Raw genomic sequence first — 22852 nt, 5'->3', positions numbered from 1 at the left:
ATGATTTAGAATTTTTTAATTCAAGATGGCGACCAAAATGATGGTAATAACATATTGAAAAAAAATGCATTTTTTTGCCTTGAAAGACAATTTTTGACAACATTTTGACTAAAATGGGGTCGAAGAACTCAAATTTGATGTTAAAGCAAGAAAAAAAAAAACAAAAATATATTTTTGGTCATGATTCGATTACCCAAAGTCCCATACAAAACTTCGGTCGATCAAACTTCGGATAATCGAGGCTTCGGATAATTGAGTCTGGACTGTATTACAAAAATTAAAGCGGCCAGACCTACTGCCTTGTGTTTATCGCAGAGAGGATTCTGTGAGCGGATCACATTGCACAGAATCAGCAGGGGAGGGAGGATGCGTGGACATACCATAACAAACGCTCCGGTTTCAAGCAATTTTTATGAAGTTTTAAATCAAAGAATATTTTTGCGGTATCAAATCCTTATTTTCTCGATAAGAATTGCAACTGCAATATTTAAGAGTGTGCAACATAAACTTTGAAAAATATTTGCAACGGCCTAACTGTGAAAAAAAAATAAAATAAAACAAGTCAGGTCAATTGAGTCATTTTGACCATAAATATGTTTGTGTTTTCCAATCCAATACCCGCAGGTCGGCAACGCAATTATGGGAAAGTATAGTTTGTATCAGACTTGGAATATGCTGGTACAGCTTATCTTAGAGCTGGGTTGAAAAATGTTTCGCGATAAGACATGACAAAACTTTACAAAAAAATTACAATACATTGAGTGGTAATAAGTTTTTTTTTTTTAAATTTTGCATGGTGCCCAAGTGCGCTTTGCAAATTCATTCACGTGTAATCTATTTGCCAAGCTTGTTCCCGGCTCGACGCAGATCGATTACCATTCGTACAAAAATAGCAGTATCCTGTTGTGAGAGTTTGTTGAGATATAAACAAGCGAATATAATGTTTCTATTTTGTTTTTTTTTGGTTTGTTAAATTTGTTTTTATTTTGGAAGATCAAATTAATATTCAGTTTGCTTTGGAAAATTACTTTTTTTTGTATAAACAATCCAAAATTAGGACCCGCTACCCTGATTCTTGTTGTGCCTTTTTCCCGTTTCTCATTCACACCACCTTTATCAACGGTTTTATCAGCTCACTCAACCGTCCCTACTGGTAGTAGTAGCTTGCACAGCCGCAACACGGGAGTGCATTGAATATTAATATCTCCCATGCATAATGCGTGTTTTAATATGCGTTCCGCACTCGGAAGTAGATAAAACCAGGTAGAAGGGCATGTGTGTGTGTTTTTGTAAGTGTGACGTACGTGCTCATCAATCATGGACACAGGTTGGTTTAAATTACGTTACGACTTTGTAAATGTCCAACAATTTCTAATCCAAGTATAAATTGGATCTTCCAAAGAAAATCTAGCAAAAAATCGTAAGTTTTCTCAATTTTGGACGACGTTCAACTGGGTCAAATTAACTTATTTAGAACACTTGGTTCTGCACAATGAAACAAAGAGGCCACTTTTGTTGGGTGGAAGCTTGTCGCCATAGAGCGGCAACAAAATATTCAAATTTATCGACGGCATTGCATGGGGAGCGCACTGCATCCTCTTGTCGTGGCGTGTCGTCACGGGCTGACCTGGTTTCTTGCAACTGGAATTAGAGTCTTCCCCGAGGACATCGCCGCAAGGTAGGCATAATATCTAGGAGGTGCCAAAAATCTAGAGATTTCTAGAGATTTCCCGTAGTAAAGAATTTAAAATTTAGATTTAAGAAAAAACCAACCACCCTAATCCAACTTCCGTCTTGAGCCAAGGATAATCCTGGTTACGTGACAAGATGGCTAGGCTGCCTAAAAATAGCGTAAAAATTTCCTCATTCAACCGTCCCAAGAGGGCCACGGAATCAGCATTTTCGATGAATATACGAGGAGACGCCGGTGCAGCAGCAGCTTCCGCAAAAAAAAGGACGTTGACATACCGAGTAGATTGAAGAAAAATCCCATTCGTGCGCATTAACATACTTCAGAGCTGAGAAGAAGGCGCGAAGAAGACGGGCGGACGGCGGCAGTGAGTGTGCTGCGCCTTCGAGGTATGCAGCACGGATGACACGGGCAGGTTTGCCGTCGAATGTCATTCGTCTTTTTATTAGATTTTTGAATTTTTTTTTTGGAAGGAAAATTCCTCTGTCTGCAGAGTATCTTGGTAGTAGGTACACTCAGTTGTGTACAAAAAAGACAATTTTGTCAGTTTGTTAATCAAAATAGTTACTTGTCATACAAATGGCTACTTCTTGAACATCTGTCGACGTGCCTCCTGAGCTGAAACGCCATGTAAAGTACCAAGGAAAAAAAATATGAGAATTTTTAAAAGGCTTAAAATACCCTTCATTTGTGAGTCATTAACATGTTAAATATAAATTTAAAATACTGCGACAACGCAAAAATAATTACAAAGTTTATCTTACTTCAAAGGATTCGTTTTAACCGAAGGAACGAAATCAGAGTAGGTTAGTCCTATCAATAAGCCAATTCTTTGTTTTAAATTTTAGTAAAGACTTTAAAAAATGATGGTGATATTCATATCAGAAAATGATGACAGATTAAAAAAAAAATAACTCTAGAGTTTTTTTTTAACAAAAGGCCCTATAAGCTGAGCAATTCTCTACGAAATCGGTCTTTTTTCTTAAATTTTAATTTTTGCATTTTTAAGTTTTAATTTTTGCATCATTAGTTTGTCCATATAATTTTCCATACAAATTTGGCAGCTGGGCATACAAAAATGATGTATGAAAATTCAAAAATCTGTATCTTTTGAAGGAATTTTTTGATCGATTTGGTGTCTTCGGCAAAGTTGTAGGTATGGATGTGGACTACACTGGAAAAAAAATGATACTCGGTAAAAAAAATTTTGGTGATTTTTTATTTAACTTTTTTACACTTAAACTTGATTTGCAAAAAAACACTGTTTTTTTTTTTTTTTTTTTTGGTATGTTTTAGAGGACATCAAATGCCAACTTTTCAGAAATTTCCAGGTTGTGCAAAAAATCTTTGAGCGAGTTATGAATTTTTGAATCAATACTGATTTTTTCCAAAAATCGAAAAATGGGTCGCAGGGTTTTTAGCTTCATTTTTCGATGTAAAATCGAATTTGCAATCAAAAAGTACTTTAGTGAAATTTTGATAAAGTGCACAGTTTTCAAGTTAAATCCATTTTTAGGTGACTATTTTCAAAATAGTCGCAGTTTTTCATTTTTTGAAATTAGTGCACATGTTTGCACACCTTTGGAAAAAATATTTTTTTGGAAAGCTGAGAAAATTCTCTATATTTTGCTTCTTCGGACTTTGTTGATACGACTTTAAGTTGCTGAGATATTGCAATGCAAAGGTTTAAAAACAGGAAAATTGATATTTTCTAAGACTCACCCAAACAGCCCACCATTTTTTAATGTCGATATCTCAGCAACTAATGGTCCGATTTTCAATGTTGATATATGAAACATTTGTGAAATTTTTCGATCTTTTCAAAAACAATGTCTTCAATATTTTCAAATCAATACTAACATTTCAAAAGGGCCAAACATTCAATATTACGCCCTTTTAAAATGTTAGTCTTGATTTGAAAATTTTGAAAATAATGTTTTCGAAAAGATCGGAAAATTTCACAAATGTTTCATATATTAACATTGAAAATCGGACCATTAGTTGCTGAGATATCGACATTAAAAAATGGTGGGCTGTTTGGGTGAGTCTTAGAAAATATCAATTTTCCTGTTTTTAAACCTTTGCATTGCAATATCTCAGCAACTTAAAGTCGTATCAACAAAGTCCGAAGAAGCAAAATATAGAGAATTTTCTCAGCTTTCCAAAAAAATATTTTTTCCAAAGGTGTGCAAACATGTGCACTAATTTCAAAAAATGAAAAACTGCGACTATTTTGAAAATAGTCACCTAAAAATGGATTTAACTTGAAAACGGTGCACTTTATCAAAATTGTACTAAAGTACTTTTTGTTTGCAAATTTGATTTTACATCGAAAAATGAAGTTTAAAAAAATTTGCGTCCAATATTTCGATTTTTTGAAAAAATAAGTATTGATTAAAAAATTCATAACTCGGTCAATGATTTTTTGCACAACCTGGAAATTTCTGAAAAGTTGGCATTTTATGTCCTCTAAAACATATCAAAAAAAAAATTAAAATAGTGTTTTTTAGCAAATCAAGTTTTAGTGATAAAAAGTTAAATAAAAAAATCACCAATTTTTTTTTACCGTGTATAATTTTTTTCCAGTGTAGTCCGTATACCTGCAACTTTGCCGAAGACACCAAATCGATCAAAAAATTCCTTCAAAAGATACAGATTTTTGAATTTTCATACATCATTTTTGTATGGACAGCTGCCAAATTTGTTTGGAAAATTATATGGACAAACTAATGATGCAAAATGGCTTCTTTGGGCATACCGAAGGCACCAAAAAAGTTTCAGTCGGATTAAAATATACAAAAATTAAAATTGAAGAAAAAAGACCGATTTCGTAGAGAATTGCTCAGCTAATGTTTTAAACGACTTCTGTTAAAACAATTAGTAAATCGATTTCCAAATGTATTGCTCTAAAATCTCTTGTACCTATTCAGTCTGTAGCCCCGATTTTCCCAGCTGGCAATAGTATGTTATAGATCACTTGTTAAAATTTGTTTTATTTAAAACATAAATTCAAAAATTATTTGAAAATTACTTTTACTGGTATCATTTTATTTGTTTTCGCTTCTCGTTTTTTTACATTTTCAAGGAAATTTTTTAAGCTTTTATGATTATGGCATTTAAAAACTATATAAAAAAAATATTGCTTCATCCTGCATTTTTCGTGAGTTTTTTTTGTAACATCTTAAAAAAATTGACTTTTAAACTTAATAATCAAAAAATCTTATTAAATTGGCGTGATTTTTTCTTTCAGTGTTTTTTTTCGGAAAGCCCGTCAAATTTCCTCCATGTACACAAAAATGGCTTATACAAGCGTAGGATAACATGTCTCCAAAGTTTCATTGAAATCGGAGAAGGTCCGGTATAACCAATTTCCTATTTGACATGGAATTCATGGACATGGACATGGTTCATTTAAAATCCAAAGATCTTTTTTTGAATTTCTTTTAAGCTATTTAAAACAGTCGTCCTTGTTTAGACTGAAGTAGATTAATATAATTGAGCAAATTGATATTATTGAGTAAATTCTATGATTTTAAGCATGACAAATATAAAAAAGTATGATTTCTTCAAAAATTTCCCTGAATCCCGGGGATTCCCGGGCAAATTAGACGCCCTAATCTCCAGATATGTAATATTGCATAGGGAAATGGTGAATTTTCATCAGTTTGCGGTGAATATTCATGAGGTTCAGATTTTTACACATTTTTTAAGGTAAAATTACTCAAAAAAGATTATAGGACCTTATATAGTGGAACTTTTCAGCACCCAAATCAATGTTATAATGAAATTTTCAGCAATGTTTTTTTTTGTGATGAAAATTAAGCCAACGTTGTCACAGAGAGTATTTTGAACGCGAAATTGCAAAACAAAAAATCTTTTTAATGAAACTGAGTGTAAAAATGCAATCAAGAGTGCAGTTTGCAGTTGACAAATTTGATCTGTGGTGTTGAATTTGGTTTAAATCACAAAATATTATTTTCAAATGGACTTAACTTAACAATATTATGTTTAAATTAGGAACAGAATAGTAATTTTGTACATATTTTTCATACATGTTTGTTTGCTTTTTCCCCAAGCAGGAAAGTACGCCTGAACAGCATTTGCGACATTGACAATGGTTTTGTACCACGTGATGTTTTGTTTTCTGTTGAAAATCCCCCCTCAGAAGCTGACAACGGTGCTGCTTGAACGTGACACTGCGGTAGACCAAAAGTCTCGTGAATTTGGGGATGAGCTTTTTAATTAAGTTTGAGGTTGTGGGTTCTTCATTCTAGTGCAGATATTTTGACACTTTTTTGTACACACTGTTTATTTTGAGGACGATCCGAAATGATGAATTCGCTTCTATTCACAAAGCTCTCACTCGAGCTGATTGTTCATTCATCCCGCGTGAATCATCTGGATTTCATCAACAAATTGGACAATGCGACCCAAACCGCACCAGCAGAAAAGAAGTGTAGTCATTATTCAAAATTTTCCTTCAACTTCTTCCCCCTCCCGATTCAGCAGACATTTCCTTCCGAGCCAGACGCGCGTAATTACCGCTAATGGACGGCTCGCGGGACAGGAAAAAAACATAAACATAAACAACAGAACGCTGCTCCTCCTCCTTCTGGCTGAACTGGGAATTGCTGGTTAAGGTGCAAGGTATGATGGACTATAGAAATTTGAAGAAAATTTCTAATCTGAATTAATGATATTTTTTCAATTTTTTTTAATATAATTTTTTCAAGACTATAAAAAGAAGCATGAGGGAAATTTAGTCATAATCCGTGACACCCGATATAAACTCTAAAAACCTTGACCGCGGTCGGTGGTCGTCCGAGCGCAAACTCGTAAACCAAGCGACCACAGTCGCGTGTCGCATTGCAAAGCATTTTTTTTATTTGCTGAAAAAAAAACAGTCCGGCTGAAATATGACACTCGAGAATGCTAAATTTATACATCGATATTAAGGTAGGGCACGCACGCACCAGCAAAAAAAAGTCAACAAATAAAACGCTAATGGCCTTATCATAAGTGCGTATCAGAAATTTCGGCTTCCAAATAAAATAAATAAAAAAAACACGCAAAATGAATGCAAAGATATTCGCTGGAAACGGTTTATTAATTTTGTGGACACACCCTCTCTCTGTCAATCTCTCTCCCGCTCGTTATCGGTCGAGCGGAAAAAGATATTTGACTGTCCGTTTCAAAAAGCCAGCGGCTATTACGCACGAAATTGAATGGGATCTGGAAATTGGACGAGGAAAAATTATTCAACCTTTCGCACATTTTGCAAATATTTTTTTTAAATTTAATTTTAAGTTTAATTCAGAGATTTTGCAACCTAAAGTTTACTTCATTTCATAACCTTCAATAAAAGCAGTCAATGACACAATTTCGACGCCACAGCCCATATGAAAAAAAAAGTGTGACCAATTCTGTCATATCATTCTGGAAGGGGCATAAAAGTAGGGGATGGCTCGTAAATTTCTGCTTTTCTGTTCGCGCACGATGACATTTATCGCTTAATTGTTGAAGTTTTTTGTTGTTCTTCTTCGCTTTCATTGCTCGAAAGTGTCTCGATGGAACGAAAAGGGTGAAAAAATTAAGACCACGATCATAATTACTCTGCTGCGAAGCTTAATTGTCGTGACGGTTGGAAATTATATTAAAAGTAACTCACGATAGAACGGATGATCAGTTAAATGACTTTGTTGTATTACCTGCAAGAAAAAAAAAGGAAAAATAGTTTAGTACGACTATCAAAAATGAGTTTAAAAAAATGAGAAATGTAATAATGCGTAACACGTTATCCAAAATATCTTTAGGTGATGGCCGAAAATTGTGTTGTAAGATTTTCGCTGAACTTCAACTTTTGTGCAAAACCAAAATTTTCACAATCAAATATTAAAATTTTCATAACAGTTATCAAACGACGCCTAATTTCTTATTATTTCCACTTTGTCGCAATATTGATTTAAAGTTCAAATTTTTTCATAAAATGTCATGTTTTTTGAACAAACGGATATTTAAAATAATTTGGAATTTTGTTGAATTTCAGTTTTTGGCACTAAAAATTGCAATACCGTAAAAATCTTTACAATTTTTGCAAAATTACAAATTGTTAAAATTTTAGTATTTTCGAAAAATATTCGGTATTTTGTGAGAAATTGAGTAATATCTACTTGAAAAAAATAAAACAATCAAAATCGTTTGAAAACCGTATTGCAAGCTACACAAATTTGAGTATTTAAAAACAATATTTTGAGAGAATTTTAGAAAACCGGAAAAAATAAAATTTAAAGTGTCTGAAAAAATAGGATATTTTGTGAAAACATGAGTATTAAACTATGAAAATTGTAATACAGTGAAAATCTTTCCAAAAATTTCATCGTTTACTTATATTGCACATTTTGGGTAACTATAAAAAAAAAGATTCAGTGTTTTATAATAATTTGAGTATTATACGCTTGAAATTGTAATACAGTAAAAATTCACTCACGATTTCGCGTCGTTTGAAACCCATGTATTGCAAATGATAAAAGTTTGAGTATTTAAAAAAAATCAAAATTCTTTTCAATTATGAGTACGATATTTTATCGGCGATATCCGATGATAACTAATTTCTCGAGTTTTTTTTTAAAGGTCCAATAAGGCTGTAGCAAATATTTTTTAAAGTTTTTGTTTTTAAACAGTGGCTTTTTTCGAAAACAAAATAAAAATTTCAAAGGAAATTCTAGTGCAATCAGCACAAATTAATGAAAAATGCTTTTCGCATTTAGACATGTTTGGGTTTATTGTCGATTTACCGCAAAAAGTTTTTTAGTTATGGTCAAATCTAGAGCGTCCAATTTTCCGGGGTTACAAATTTCCCGGGAAACGGGAAATTTTCAGCCAATTTCCCGGGAAATTTTAAATTTATTGAAAATTGTTATGGTCGTGGTATTAATTAATATTAAGCAACAAAATTGTATAGGACATCAACATTACTGGTTTAAAAAAGTGTGAAGATCAATTAACAGCTTGACTGCATGTGAAAAATCATTCAACTACAAGAAAATGTATTTTGGTATTTTTTGAGGAGAAATATTAAACATGCCTCTGTGACCAGTTTATTGAAATGAGAAAAAAAACATGCAGAAATTATGTTTTTCATGACAAATACTGGTTTCAGCTCTTGAACAAATGGTAAAGCTTTTTAGTGTTGGTTTTACTCCAAACAACCCAATGTTTTCAAAAATTTGAGCAAACTTTGAATATATTCTTGCATTTTTGGAGAACAAACAATAGAAAGTAATTTATCAATGATTTTTTTTGTATTATCATGTTGCATAATTTAAATTACACAATAAACTAACATCAATCCACAAAAAGTCTCGTATTTTTCACATTTAACCCTCTAACACCTGTAGTCGCACCAGTGCTCCGTAATTCTTTTACTTCAAATTGTTTTTTTTAGTACTAGGTATTCAACCAATTGAATTAATTCTTTTTGCACAAATTCGATTTTCATCTTATTTGATCATGGTAAACAAAAACGTAAAAAAATCTCAATTTTAATTTGGAGGCAAGGAGTTAATATTGTTTCGATTAAATTACATCAATCTGTTGAAAATTAATTATATGTAAACCAAACAATACATTTAATTTAACAAAATCATGTTGAGTTTGTTCATTTATTATTTTTTCAGAGCATTTAAAAAAAAGTTCAAAAAATTTAAGAAATGTATACTTTCGCTTGAATTTCGGGAAACGGGATATTTTTTTTTTTTAGAAATCCCGGGATTTTTTTTCCCCGGGACGGGAAATTGGACGCTCTAGTCAAATCTTACATTTTTTGAAAACTAATGATTGTAAAACAACTGAACTAGAGAAATTTATTTGAAAACACTTTTTTCATTCAAATGTTGGAACTATCCCGGATGAACGAGGATGATTTAGTGACCATAAAGAAACATTAAATTACTTTTTGGGAAATGTTGACGATTTGTCAAATTGTTGGTTCGAAAATATGGTGGTGATGTTTTCACAAATAGTTAGTATTTGCAAAATTGTTAATTTAAATTTTAAATGGTGCTAGAATTTGATCATATTCTTGAACATAAATTTATTATTTGACAGATTCTCTTAATTTTTTTTTCGAAAAGAATAAGTTGATGTGTTTTTAAGGGAATTTAAAAAAAAAACTAGGAATTACATATGTTTAAGAACTTTTATTATCATTTATATATATTTTTGCCTTCCATCTTGAACCTTTTGCGAATATTTCTATACTATTTATGAAATAATTTCTTTCAATTCCTCTATTTTTCAAAAATGCTGTTACGAAACATTTCTATTAAAAATATAAGGTCGACAAACTCATGGTTCATCTTAAAATTTCTACCGATTTTAACCTACGACCAAATTGTCGAACGGTTATAACTTACGATTAATAATTATTAAACGACGACTTTTGATTGCCATCTAAATTTCAATTTTGCCCTTTAAAAACTCAAGATTTGAAGATTTATACATATTTTTTATTTCTATCGGAACTTATCAACTCTACGCTCGATATAGGTCCATTAATTCCAACCGCACTCGGATGATTACGATCGTTCGATAACTAACGTGAATGATTTTATTTCATCAGCTATCAGTAGGGGAACAGCATCTAACTCCATCGCGCCACTAATGTTGCCATATCAGCACTCTGACGTTCAATTACAGCTCATAAAAGCATTTTAAAGTGAAATCGAGTGATAAATTGCTCCATAAGAACTGAGCAAGCAAGTTCTATTAACAGTTTTATAAAATAAGTTGTTTGAAAAGTGGAAATCATCAAAGTGGATGGAGTTAGGAGCGAGTGTTTAACCTGCCAAACATACGAGAATTTCCCTAACGAGCTATTTATCACTCAATTCCAGTTGAAAAATGATGAGATGTAATTGAATGTCAAAGTGTTGATAAGCCAACATTAGAGGCATTCTGTAGTCAGTCATCGACAAACAGTCGACCAGCTTCGGACATGGCCCTTTGCGCGTAGCAGCACCATCGTTTCTCCTTGGAATTCACCGAGGCTCCACCCTATAGGGTGATCCGATGGTCTGGGCGTCGTCCTCGTTCCAGTCATCGAATTGGATCATCTTCAGGCTAACAGCACCAGTAACGGCCGTAACAGCCGCGGCAGCAGCCAGAGCAGCTTCCTCACCCCAGTTTTCACCCTCCTCCGGATCACATTAGAAAAACAGATCTGGCTTCAGCTCCCACTTGTCGGAGATCTTTCCGCGCAGCTTCAGCTCCTCACGGGCCAACAGCCACCACATCAGACCGACCGAGTGCGACGACTTGGTGTTGCACAGGATGGCAAAGTTGACGAACTTGAGCAGCATAGGACGCCTGATCGGTCAGCGGGCCGGTTTCGATCAGCAGCTGTGGCTCACGGAACGCAGGGTGGAACTGATTCGTGAACTGGCCTGCTATGAGGGTGGCCTCGGTGTAGTGCGCGAACTTGACCACGGCACGCTGAGTGAACTGGGCGCTGGTAAACATCTCTCCGGAGTACTCGACGTACTGGCGGAACCGGAAGTGTTTGGATCGAGTTGTTGTGCATCGCATCAAAAGCCATCCCCAGCGGAAGCTCTGCACCTCCAGTTGGCGATTTCTAGCTGGATTTGCTCAAACCTGGCTGAACTGCTTGCTCTAAGCCGTGAACCGTTCCCTCATTCGGGGACCGGATTTTCCCGTGACATCGGCCAGGCCACTGAAAAACACACGGCTGTTTTTTTCCTTCTCCTTGAATTCCTTCATAAAGAAGTAAAATTGCCCCTTTTTTTTTTTTCCTTTGGGGGGTCTGGGGGGTAAGGCTAAGACCACAGTTGATCCAACTCGCCTACGTTGTCTCTTGTTTGCTTGGTTGTTGGGTTGTCGTGTTGTTGTGCTTAGATTTGTATCTTTGCCTCCTTGATGAAGTTGACTACTTGTTTCATTCCTTCCTCACACTCGTCCACGAGGATTTCTTCTAGCGGCTTCATGTACTCCAGTACTTGATACTCAGATCTGATATTGTTTAATCTCGGGCAGTAATATAAAAGATGATTCAGATCCTCTTTCTCCTCGCATGTCTCACACAGATTGTCCAGCTCCAGACGCCATAATGCTCTTCTTTCTTTCGTTAGCGTGTGGCCACTTCGTATTCTGTTCAGGGCTTTGATTTGTACTGATGTTAGTTGCTTGTGCTTGAACCAAACCTTCCTTCCGGGTTCCTTCAGAATTCGGAAGTGCCAGCATCCTTTGTCTTGGGACAGCTGTTTGTACTCCTTGCACCAGCTGTACCAGATCTCGCTAAATTGCCCCTTTGTCGCGAGGTAGTATTTCTTCGGAAAATCTGCAACGGGAAGGGATTAATTTTTATTTTTATTACAGCGTTGTAAGCAACTTACCAATAGCGTGGGAATTCTCTTTCTTATCAAATTATATTGCCAAAAAAAGACACAATGCACAGTGCAGGAAGGATTTTTCACGAACTTGTGTTTTTTTTTGAGTCCAACTTCAAAAAAATGCAGATTATCGATTAATAATTATTTTCGACAGGACTCCTCCAACTCCTCGGATACAATCTACACTGTAACTGAAAATCCACATTTTTTTTTGGTAAACAGAGTCGAACAGAAAAAAAATCGTATGAAGAAGTGCGAAAACGAACTCAGCAAAGTGCGATTTTCAGTTACAGTGTATTTTGTGATTCCTACTGTTCTCTTTTGAGTGTAAAATTTGTTTACATCCAAGCCATCGAGAGTCGTGGGTGGTGGGTGGTAACGTTGGGAACGAATCTCCGGGATCTCTCAAAGAGGCCATCCCGAAATGTCGTTTTACTTAGCTTGCTAAACTTTAATATCTATAGATCACTATAGTGTTTTTTATAGTTTCTAAGGGATTCCCTAGGTCAAATAAATCTCTAGAACATTTATTTACAAGCCAAGCAATACAGAATTTTTTTTTGATATTCGGTGTTTAAAATAAGGTTTTCATAGCTACATACAATGTGCATTTAGTAATTATTGATTGTTCGTTTACATGAACGCCAGTTCAAAATCAAACCTACGTCAGCATTTCTATTTTCAAATTAAATTGTATCTAAACGTTATTTATGGACGCCCCCTGCTGTCTTCGCACTCGCAAACGTCAACAATTCAATCGTAGCAGGCAGTTGTTTTTTTCGTCGTCGCGGCCGGCTGTGTGTTTACAAGTGATAACACCGTTTTGTTTTCGTTCGCGGGAGTTTGTTTGTGTTTATTTGTATGTGAGAACAATCGTGACCAAATTGGCCACCGAAGAAGCGAGGACAAAATCTGTCTATTGTTTTGAGTGGCCTCCGGAAGCAAAACAAGTTAGCAGCAGCTGTTTTTTCCTCCTTTCTGTGGGTGACGGCCTAACAACCTCCGGAAGGCGTTTTTTCGGTAGTCCAACTCCCGGATGTGCAACCTGCGCTTGAATTAGCTGTCAAAAGGTTTGTTTTCATTGATTTTGTCTTTCGCGTTCAGATTTGTTGTGAAAGTTCAATCAAAACAATGCAAATGGCAAAGTGTAAACAAAGAGTCTGTCCTGCTCACGTTAGTTGATTAGTTATTATATTATGAACGAGCAGGATAGATTCTTTGTTTACACTTCGACATTGTGCCATTTACATTGTTTTGCGTAAAAAAGGTCCACATATTTGCAATAGCCGTTAACAGTGAAAACTGGTCGGATTTAGACGTGCGCCAGGAGAACAAATCAAGCAAAACAATGTAAATGGGCCAAAGCCAAAGTGTAAACAAAGAGTCTGTCCTGCTCGTTCCTAACGTAAACATCCATTGAATTAAGCAGGACAGACTGTTTGTTTACACTTTGGCTTTGGCCCATTTACATTATTTTGCTTGAAATATTAGCAAATCACCTGCTGGAGGGTTAAGTTTTGGCTGACGCACGAAGTGATTTGTTTACCTTTTTTTGGTACCCTCCGCAAACGTCAAAGCATACAAAATTGCTGCCAGATCTTTTCCGGAGAGATCCGGAAAAGTTCCGGCAGCAATTTGTATTGATATGACGTTTGCTGAGGGTGCCCAAAAGTTTAGTTACGTTCAGCCTGCAAATCACTGATTCTGACGGAATAAAGTGATTATTTATCACCCCTTGGGATTTCTTCTCAAACTTTTATCGTTCTCTTTTTCCAGGTAAAAGTAAAAGACGCTTACACAAAAAATGTTTTTCAAAACGGCTGAGTCGATTCAAGCTGCTTTTCTGTCAGCTGAAAAAATAGTCTTGCCAACCCTACCTTCCCGAAGGTAAGTTTATTTTTCAAAAGAGTTATCAATTAAAATTATAAATGTTTCCTTCTTTTTCCAGAAAGGAGCGGAGGAGGAAGTTGATTCGCCGAAGTCGGAACGTGAGCTGCAAAACCGGCGGAGATTGTGTCGTTCCCATAGGCTAGGTTGGTGAGTTGATTGGTGAACTCGATTCCGTGCAAGCACAAATCAGCGGCTTCTTGCTTAAGAAGGTAATTTGAAAAAAATCCTTGAAAAATTATCTTTAAAAAAAAAGCTTTTAACTCCAGCTTCTAACATTCCAGATCGATCAATTGTTTTCAAGGGCATGGATAGCAACATCATCAAGAAGATTCAACTAACCACGTGCCGTTGATCATAAAAACATTCTGTGCTGAAGAATATCACCAGCAAAACTACCTTCAGATAAGTGCTTGATTTTTTTCTACAAAAGAATTAGACACTTTGTGATAATTTCCAACATTTTAGGTTGAAACTCAACTTGGACCAAAAGCAACAGAAAAGGCAGCCCTAGTTGAAAAAAAAAGAAAGATGTGTGCGTCAGTAAAACAAAAGCGATCTCGGGGTTGGAGTGAACTAAGAGAGCCAGGATCAGCAAATCTTCAGACAAAGATTGACTCCAAAGAATTCGACCGTATTAAAATTTCCGGTAAGTCAAACTAAAAGTTTTCTTAGAATGTATCCCCGATTGCCAAATAAAGCTCCACCACTTTACGCTAGCCCCTTCCCTCACAGAGCGTAAAAGGGGGCTTAAGTGTATCTAAAACAACAATTTAAAACCAGATTTTGATAGCAACATTTAAAAATAACCCATATTTGTAACAGCCTGAGTAACAATGTTATGCTTAATTAATTATGTTATTTTTCTTCACAAAATTCTGCTAGGGTAGCTTTCCATGTGATAAAATAATAACACTTTCTGTTATGCATTCAATCCATATAAATAACAGTTTTTGTTATTTGTGTGCTCCCCATCGATTGCTCAGAATAACTAACCTTGTTATTCCAATGTTCTGGATTCTATGTTATTAGTATGTTATTGCAATAACAGAGCAATAACAATTTGAGTTATTTTTCGAACAAATTTTTGTTATTGAAATTTGTTATTTTAACAACTAATCCGATCATCCCAATAACGGATTTTGATCTTCTCACAATATCAAAAACTGACCTTCCCAAGTTATTTCCGTCTGCTCGGGATGATAACAAGTTGTATTCTGGAGCAACATTTGAAAGGGACGGTACGAAATTGCTCTTACGGCCTTCTTCCCATTTCAACACATGAAAAGAAAGGCCGTAAGAGCGATGTCGTACTGCTCCCTTCAAATGTTGCATGTTTATTTATTACCATTTTTTTTTTCATTTAGTTTGTTTTCTTTTTTTCAGGTTGAACTCAAGAACAACAAGATCACCAGATGAACTCTCGGTTATCCGACGTTGCACGACTGCGCCCTTTTCCTTCAGAACAATCTTCAGAACCGGCTGCTGAAGTAACCTCTGGGACCCCTCCATCCGACCAACAATTTCCAAAGAATGACGGAGATGGAGCTGATCGTGGTGTACAGCTTTGGTCAACTCTACCACAGCGGATACCTCCCTGAACTGTGTTTTTTCTTCTGTATTAGTTTATTCTAAGATTTTTTTTGTGTTATTTTCTCTTCAGTTTAATTTGTTGCCAATTTAGAATCCCGCAAACTCTCCATCATGTTTGAATTTAAAATCCATATATCATTAGGACAATTCAGACAAAAATATAATATATATATCAAATAAAATGAAAAAATAAATAAGCTATTTGACCAAAGCAAAATTAATGTTTTCTAGCTCAAAATTCCGAAAATCCTTGAAAAATTGATGTTCATTCGAATTGTTACAACTGTTCCCAAAATGTAATGCTCCATGAAAAATCACTGAAATAACTATTTAAAACCATAAAAATACCATTTGAGAAATGGTGAAATCCCTAAAATATATACGCAAAAATGAACTTTCAAAAAGCACTTGACAAAGTGTCGCTAGAAGAAAAAATCAAATAGTGAATATTGCGAACAACATATATGGGGAATAGTTCACTATTTGAGAGACAGTGAGGAATTAAAAAAAATATTTACCAAATAGTTGCTATACAATTTGGTAAAAGGTTGATTGAATATTTAACAAATGATTTTCAAACGGTTTTTTTCTATGCGGGATGCCACCTCCCTTAGACGTTGGCCAGAACCGTATGACAAAAACTTTAGAAAATATTTGAAGTTATTCAACAAAAATCTTCTTAAATTCTGAAAAAAAAAATCATATTTATTTTTTTGAATGACCGACCCATAATACAATAGAATGTCGATTTGCAATTTGCAATATGGGGTATCAAACGATGTGTAATGATTTCGAATAAATTTTCATTAATTTTTTATTATTCGTGTGAAATACAATAATGTTCATCATTAAAAATATTGGACGCGAAATTTTGTGCAGATTACTGTAACACATTACTGTAACATATTTTTATGTGGGTAATTCTCCGCCAACTCACACAGCAGTTGCCCCGACCCCTCTTCGATTTGCGTGAAACTTTGTCCTTAGGGGTAACTTTTGTCCCTGATCACGAATCCGAGGTCCGTTTTTTGATATCTCGTGACGGAGGGGCGGTACGACCCCTTCCATTTTTGAACATGCGAAAAAAGGTATTTTTCAATAATTTGCAGCCTGAAACGGTGATGAGATAGAAATTTGGTGTCAAAGGGACTTTTATGTAAAATTAGACGTCCGATTTGATGGCGTACTCAGAATTCCGAAAAAACGTATTTTTCATCAAAAAAAAAAACACTAAAAACGTTTTAAAAATGCTCCCATTTTCCGTTACTCGACTGTAAAATTTTTTGGAACATGTCATTTTATGGGAAATTTAATGTGCTTTTCGAACCTACATTGACCCTCATTTTTTCATTCAAATTTCGTGTTTTTTCTAACTTTGCAGGGTTATTTCTTAGAGTGTAACAATGTTTTACAAAGTTGTAGAGCAGACAATTGCAAAAATTTTGATATATAGACATAAGGGGTTTGCTTATAAACATCACGAGTTATCGTGATTTTACGAAAAAAAAGTTGGTCGTCGTCGATCATGGACGTTCATCGTCACCCGTCACAGACACGGACGACGAAACAAAGAGAAACGCAAAAAGTAACCTTTTCAAAACTTTTTTTCGTAAAATCGCGATAACTCGTGATGTTTATAAGCAAACCCCTTATGTCTATATATCAAAATTTTTGTAATTGTCTGCTCTACAACTTTGTAAAACATTGTTACACTCTAAAAAATAATCCTGCAAAGTTAGAAAAAACACGCAATTTTAAAATGAAATATATTGTTCTAAATGAAAAAAATACCCAATGGTCAATGTAGATTCGAAAAGCACATTTAATTTCCCATAAAATGACATGTTCCAAAAATTTTTACAGTCGAGTAACGGAAAATGGGAGAATTTTTAAAACGTTTTTAGTGTTTTTTTTTTTCGATGAAAAATACGTTTTTTTTTCGGAATTCTGAGTACGCCATCAAATCGGGCGTCTATTTTTACATAAAAGTCCCTTTGACACCAAATTTCTATCTCATCACCGGTCAGGCTGCAAATTATTGAAAAATACCTCTTTTTTCGCATGTACAAAAATTGAAGGGGTCGAACCGCCCCTCCGTCACGAGATATCAAAAAACGGACCTCGGATTCGTGATCAGGGACAAAAGTTACCCCTTAGGACAAAGTTTCACCCAAATCGAAGAGGGGTCAGGGCAACTTTTCCCGATTTCATGTGAGTTGGTAGAGAATTACCCATGTGTAAAATAGGCAAATTTTTATAAAATAAGATATATTTTTGAAAAAATCCAAATTTTTAAAAATCAGCGGTGTAGGTATCAAACCACACACATACTACAATTTTACAGTTGAATATTAAAATATTCACTGAATATCTATTTTATAAACACTTTTTTCATGGTTTAGTACAAAATACTCAAATTTTCCGAAAATAACAAGAATATTTCAAAAATATTTTTTTTTAATTTGCAGATTGAGTATTTTCAATAGGTAGAATATTGTTTACAAAATAGCAAACTATTTAAATAAGAGTATGTTAAAAAAAATGCGGGATTTTTTGGAAAATGTTACATTTTACATTTTTTGTGATGCACAATAAATCAATGCGAAATTTTGCAACGTATGATACCCGCATAGCGTGTTATGAAAATTTGTAATTAATCAAAAATAAACGGTATTTTGTGAAAATTCGTGTTTTTACGCTAAAAATTTCATTTTAAGAAATTTTGTTTTTTTTTTTTTTGTAAACGCAACACAGTTTTTAGATTAGTTGAATTCTTTATATTATAGTTATTGATGACAACTCTATCAACACAAACATAAGGTTCAATAAGGTGATTTAAGATTTAGTAGAGATTAACTAAAACATTTTTTTTTGAGTGAGACCAAAACTTTTTATGTAAGAAATTAAGTTAATTTTTTTTTATAAATTAAAAAGTTTTATCGATGTAGCCTACTTTCAATACAAATCACCATAAATACCTGAGAAGATTTATTTTTTAACCAAATATTTTATTTTATTTATCTATACCAAATTTCTGTAAACGTCGTTCAACTTTCTAGAATAAACCTAAATTCTTAAACAAAAGAAGAACACAAATTTCCCGATCACCAAGAAAAATCATAACCGAGCTTTTCAAGACGAGGTTGATGATGTTGCATTATTTCGCAAATACGTGACTGCAGAAGTTCTACGGTACGTCACAATATGCAGTAGTTTGCTTTAGAGCGTTTTGCTAGCAGTCAGGACTAAAATCTGCAGAATTCGGACAGATGGTATCGACGCAATTCTGTTATTTTAAATCATGCTTACTAAAACATTTTAGATTTTTTTTGCCAGTGCTTAAATAGAAAAAGAATGTTCAATTCATCAATATTGCCCCGTTTTCCAATCAATCTTAACTTTTTTTTTTCAAAATCATGCAATCAAACAGCCATCAAACCGTGCTGACGGCGAAACTGTAATCAATCCTGTCGGAACAGATTGGCAATTGCTTTTCGGACTGTCAAAGCAAAGTACTGGGAGAATCGACGCTGAAAGAAATTCCGGCAAGGAAGCGACACAAATCCAACTTTCGAAAAGCAAACTTAGTTCTGAATGGTTTAGAAGAAGTTGAAAGAAAAAAGAAGCTAAAGAACTCTTCTTCGCTTCACTATTACCCTCTGGCGGAACACATTTCGAGTGACTTTTCTGCTTGCAACAAAAAACGTACAAGACACGAAAGTTCCGAAAAAGACGCAATATCTGGCTAGTTTGTGAGACTGTCTGTCTGACTGTTCGAGTATGTATTTGCTGTCAGTAAATTTGAACTTTGATAGTGGCCTCGTTTACTGCGCGCGAATGTGTGTTCCCTCTCTTTTGGGATTCCCTTTTTACGGGTGCAGTTTGAACCTTTGAAAGTGGAGCCAAAGCTAATCCCAGCGTCGAAAGCAAACAGTGAACCGTCCCGTGATGTAATGTGGAGACAGGGATGGGAAAATCTTAGTTTAGGGTGGAACATTCGCAAGAGTTAGCTGCCGCTTTGCCATGTCAATTTGGACATTTTACGAGGTGTTATTGCCACTGCTACGTTCTACAATGTGACAAGGACAGCGCCGTTATTGGTCAGAAGCGAGATTCCCAACACTGATTCGTGGCAAACTGCGGAAACAAGATCACCAGCTAATATCTAGATGGAATCAATTACCGTGCATATAGATCTCGCACGGTTCGCTGGATTTCCGGTCGTTCCAGTCGACGCAGTGTCGTGTTCAAAGAAACCCTTATTGGAACGTGTACTTACGCCCACCTCCTTAGGTCGTCAACAAGATTTTATCCACGTGGGCTTGGAATCAAATAGTCGTACAACAATGAAATCTAAGGCGTTGTGGTAAAATGATGAAGTTTGGAGCATTCACCAGGAACGATAATTGCACACACTGCACTGGCAGAGTGAGCACAAAGAGAATTTCTAAGCGATTTCAGTTGGAAACTCGAGGTTCAATCCCTGAACAACTTTCCGGGGAGGTTGACGTCTAACCTATCCCACGTGCGCCCTCTGCTTCAAAGTAATGGGCATCGGAATCGCTGTGTAGTGTGGTTTGTAAAATACGTGTAACAAATCCAATTACCACTCGCAGAGTTGGCGGTGACGGCGTCCGACTGGCTGACCTGGTTGGTCCGGTCAACACAATTCCCCCTGCTGGGGTCGGTCAATTAGAGCTCCGTTCACTCTCGGTACACTAGGTACACCCAAATGGAAGAACTCTGACGACAAATGTTGCCTTTTATGGCTTCTTCATCCATTTGAAACGTAGTTCTTAGTCGTACACAGAAAAAAAATCATGGTAATATTACATCTGGAAAGGGGTACATTTTTTATGTCAGAAAAAATGTGTTATTTTACTTCCGAAAATGTGTAATTTCACCACTTTTCTGGTGCAATGTAACTTTTTCTGTTTAAATTGAGGTAAAATTACATCATAAAATAGGTAATATTTAACCTTCCAAAATTACACCTTTAAAATTTACACAATTTTTTACTGTGTACATAGTAACAAAGATGGGTCTCGTGGCGCAGGGGTAGCGGCTTCGGCTGCCGATCCCGATGATGCTATGAGACGCGGGTTCGATTCCCGCCTTATCCACTGAGCTTCTATCGGATGGTGAAGTAAAACGTCGGTCCCGGTTTCTCCTGTCTCGTCAGAGGCGCTGGAGCAGAAATCCCACGTTAGAGGAAGGCCATGCCCCGGGGGGCGTAGTGCCAATAGTTTCGTATAGTAACAAATTGTGTAAATTTGGAAGGTTTAATTTTGGACAGTTGATTATTACCTCTTTTATGATGTAATTTTACCTCAATTTAGACTGAAAAAAGCGACATTACACCAGAAAAGATGTAAAATTACACATTTTTAGAGGTAAAGTTACACATTGTTTTCTGACATAAAAGATATACTCCTTTCCAGATATAATATTACCATCACAGTAAAAAATTCTGTTAATTCGGAAGGTGTAATTTTGGAAGATTGAATATTACCTCTTTTATGATGTAATTTTACCTCAGTTTAGACTGAAAAAGCGACATTACAACAGAAAAGTGGTAAAATGACAAATTTTCAGAGGTAAAATTACACATTTTTTCTGACATAAAAGGTGTACCCCTTTCCAGATGTAATATTACCATGATTTTTTTCTATGTATCAAGCCATCGCGGCATAGAGGTAAGAGCAAGATTATGAATCGAAGCGCTTCGGTTCAATTCTTGTCATTGGACATTTTTTTCTTAAAATTTTATAGGTGTCAAATCGTCCAATTTTGACTCCTCTCATTTGAGTGCACTGATACAGACTTGAACGTGTATGTGTGCAAGGTTTGATTTGACAGCATTCGGATACATTTCGCGACACGTGCTCTACCCAGGCACCAGGCCAGCATCAATTAACAGCTTCCCACGAATTGATTACGGGCGTCTGATGGACGCTGAAAACAATTTCAATGAAATTTTCTGCGTCAATTTTTTTAAAGAGTCATATAGTTAAAAAATATACTTACATCTATTTGCTTTGTTTTAGTTGTAGATCATCCATCTACTCAACACTTTCAAGTTTATGCTAGCACGCCCTTTCTAAACACTCTTCCAGACTACACAGCACGACTGTTCTAGAATGACAATGCTACGAGAGAGTAGTTGACAACTTTATCATTGTGTGTTTTTTCTCTCTCTTCAATTCTATCCGTGCTGATAATTTGATTGAATTACTCAAAGTGGCTAAGCACGACTATATTCCGAGCAATTTGCTCTTGAACTTGAATGCTCGCAACTGACATTGCTTCTTCGTAATTTTATAGTGTTGAAGGGCTTTTAAAGCCTTTGTCATATTTAAATCAATTAACCACAACTTAACTTCAAAATTTACCCTCTTAAAACACCCACCCAACCCAATTTGATTTTAAAATTGAGAGAGACCAGTAACAACTGTCCCCAAGCCCCCACCCAGTTTTCTGAAATTTATCTTGTCATTAAAAAGTACTTCCATCAATGACGCGGTGACGACGATATAGGCTGAAAAGACACAGCGACGACACACTACGCTCATAAGTCACGTTTCCAACGGGTGGTACTTGGCTTGTGAAGGAGATGGAGGGTTTTGTCCCCCATCTTACCTTACCTCCCGCACGGGGGGGGGGGGAACGGCTCTCTTCATTTCCCGGGGAATCGTCGGTGCCTTGTACTTGGGAACGCGCGTTAGGAGAAATGTAGTTTTTGTTGAAACTCTTAAATTTAAAATTCTGTTCAATTGTTTAAAATTCAACGAAATACAGCGAATTATTTCACGTCGCGTTTTGTTTTTTTTCGACAATGATAATCTGTCGAAATCCAGTGTAATATTATTTTTGAGATTTTCATACACCCAAACGGCGGTCGCATGATTGTGATGCATGGCGGCATGAAAGTATATCAGAATCTGCATGAAATCTGTCCTCATGCATTTTTTGCGATATAGGGGTATGACATTTTTGCCCGTTACCGACAATTATCGACATTACCGACGGCTGATTGACTGTATTGCAAAAAAAAATCTTAACAGAACGAGGATTGAACCATCAATTTCTTGGTTGTTGGTCCGACACGCTACCACTGCGCCATGGACGCTTGATGAATTGAGAGGGACAGAGCACCAACACATTCTGCTCTCTCAAGTGTTGCTCGGAAACGCGCCAGCTTTATATGTGTTGGTGAGAACTGCAGATCGCTGACATGTTTACGACGCGGGCAAAAATGAGCTATGAGCTTGCTGCA

At 35.6% G+C, this 22852-nt stretch overlaps 1 protein-coding gene, 2 long non-coding RNA genes and 1 pseudogene across 6 annotated transcripts in view; 1 reads left to right on the top strand and 3 right to left on the bottom strand.

Moving 5' to 3' along the window:
* Positions 1–22852, bottom strand: part of LOC6048766 (FERM, ARHGEF and pleckstrin domain-containing protein 1) — a 132495-nt gene that overhangs the window by 47997 nt on the left and 61646 nt on the right. The window lies entirely within an intron of this gene.
* On the bottom strand, positions 10244–11478 carry LOC119769677 (annotated as a pseudogene).
* On the bottom strand, positions 11512–12413 carry LOC119769679. Its single transcript, XR_005278483.1, has 2 exons — positions 12100–12413; positions 11512–12044 (listed from the first exon to the last, which is right to left on the bottom strand). It is a non-coding gene; the product is annotated as an uncharacterized LOC119769679 (long non-coding RNA).
* On the top strand, positions 12604–14164 carry LOC119769678. The gene is made up of 3 exons (XR_005278482.1): positions 12604–13166; positions 13873–13983; positions 14045–14164. It is a non-coding gene; the product is annotated as an uncharacterized LOC119769678 (long non-coding RNA).

This window comes from Culex quinquefasciatus, chromosome 3 (genome assembly GCF_015732765.1).
Source record: "Culex quinquefasciatus strain JHB chromosome 3, VPISU_Cqui_1.0_pri_paternal, whole genome shotgun sequence".
NCBI classification, from domain to species: domain Eukaryota; kingdom Metazoa; phylum Arthropoda; class Insecta; order Diptera; family Culicidae; genus Culex; species Culex quinquefasciatus.
This window is presented reverse-complemented; position numbering and strand designations above follow the sequence as displayed.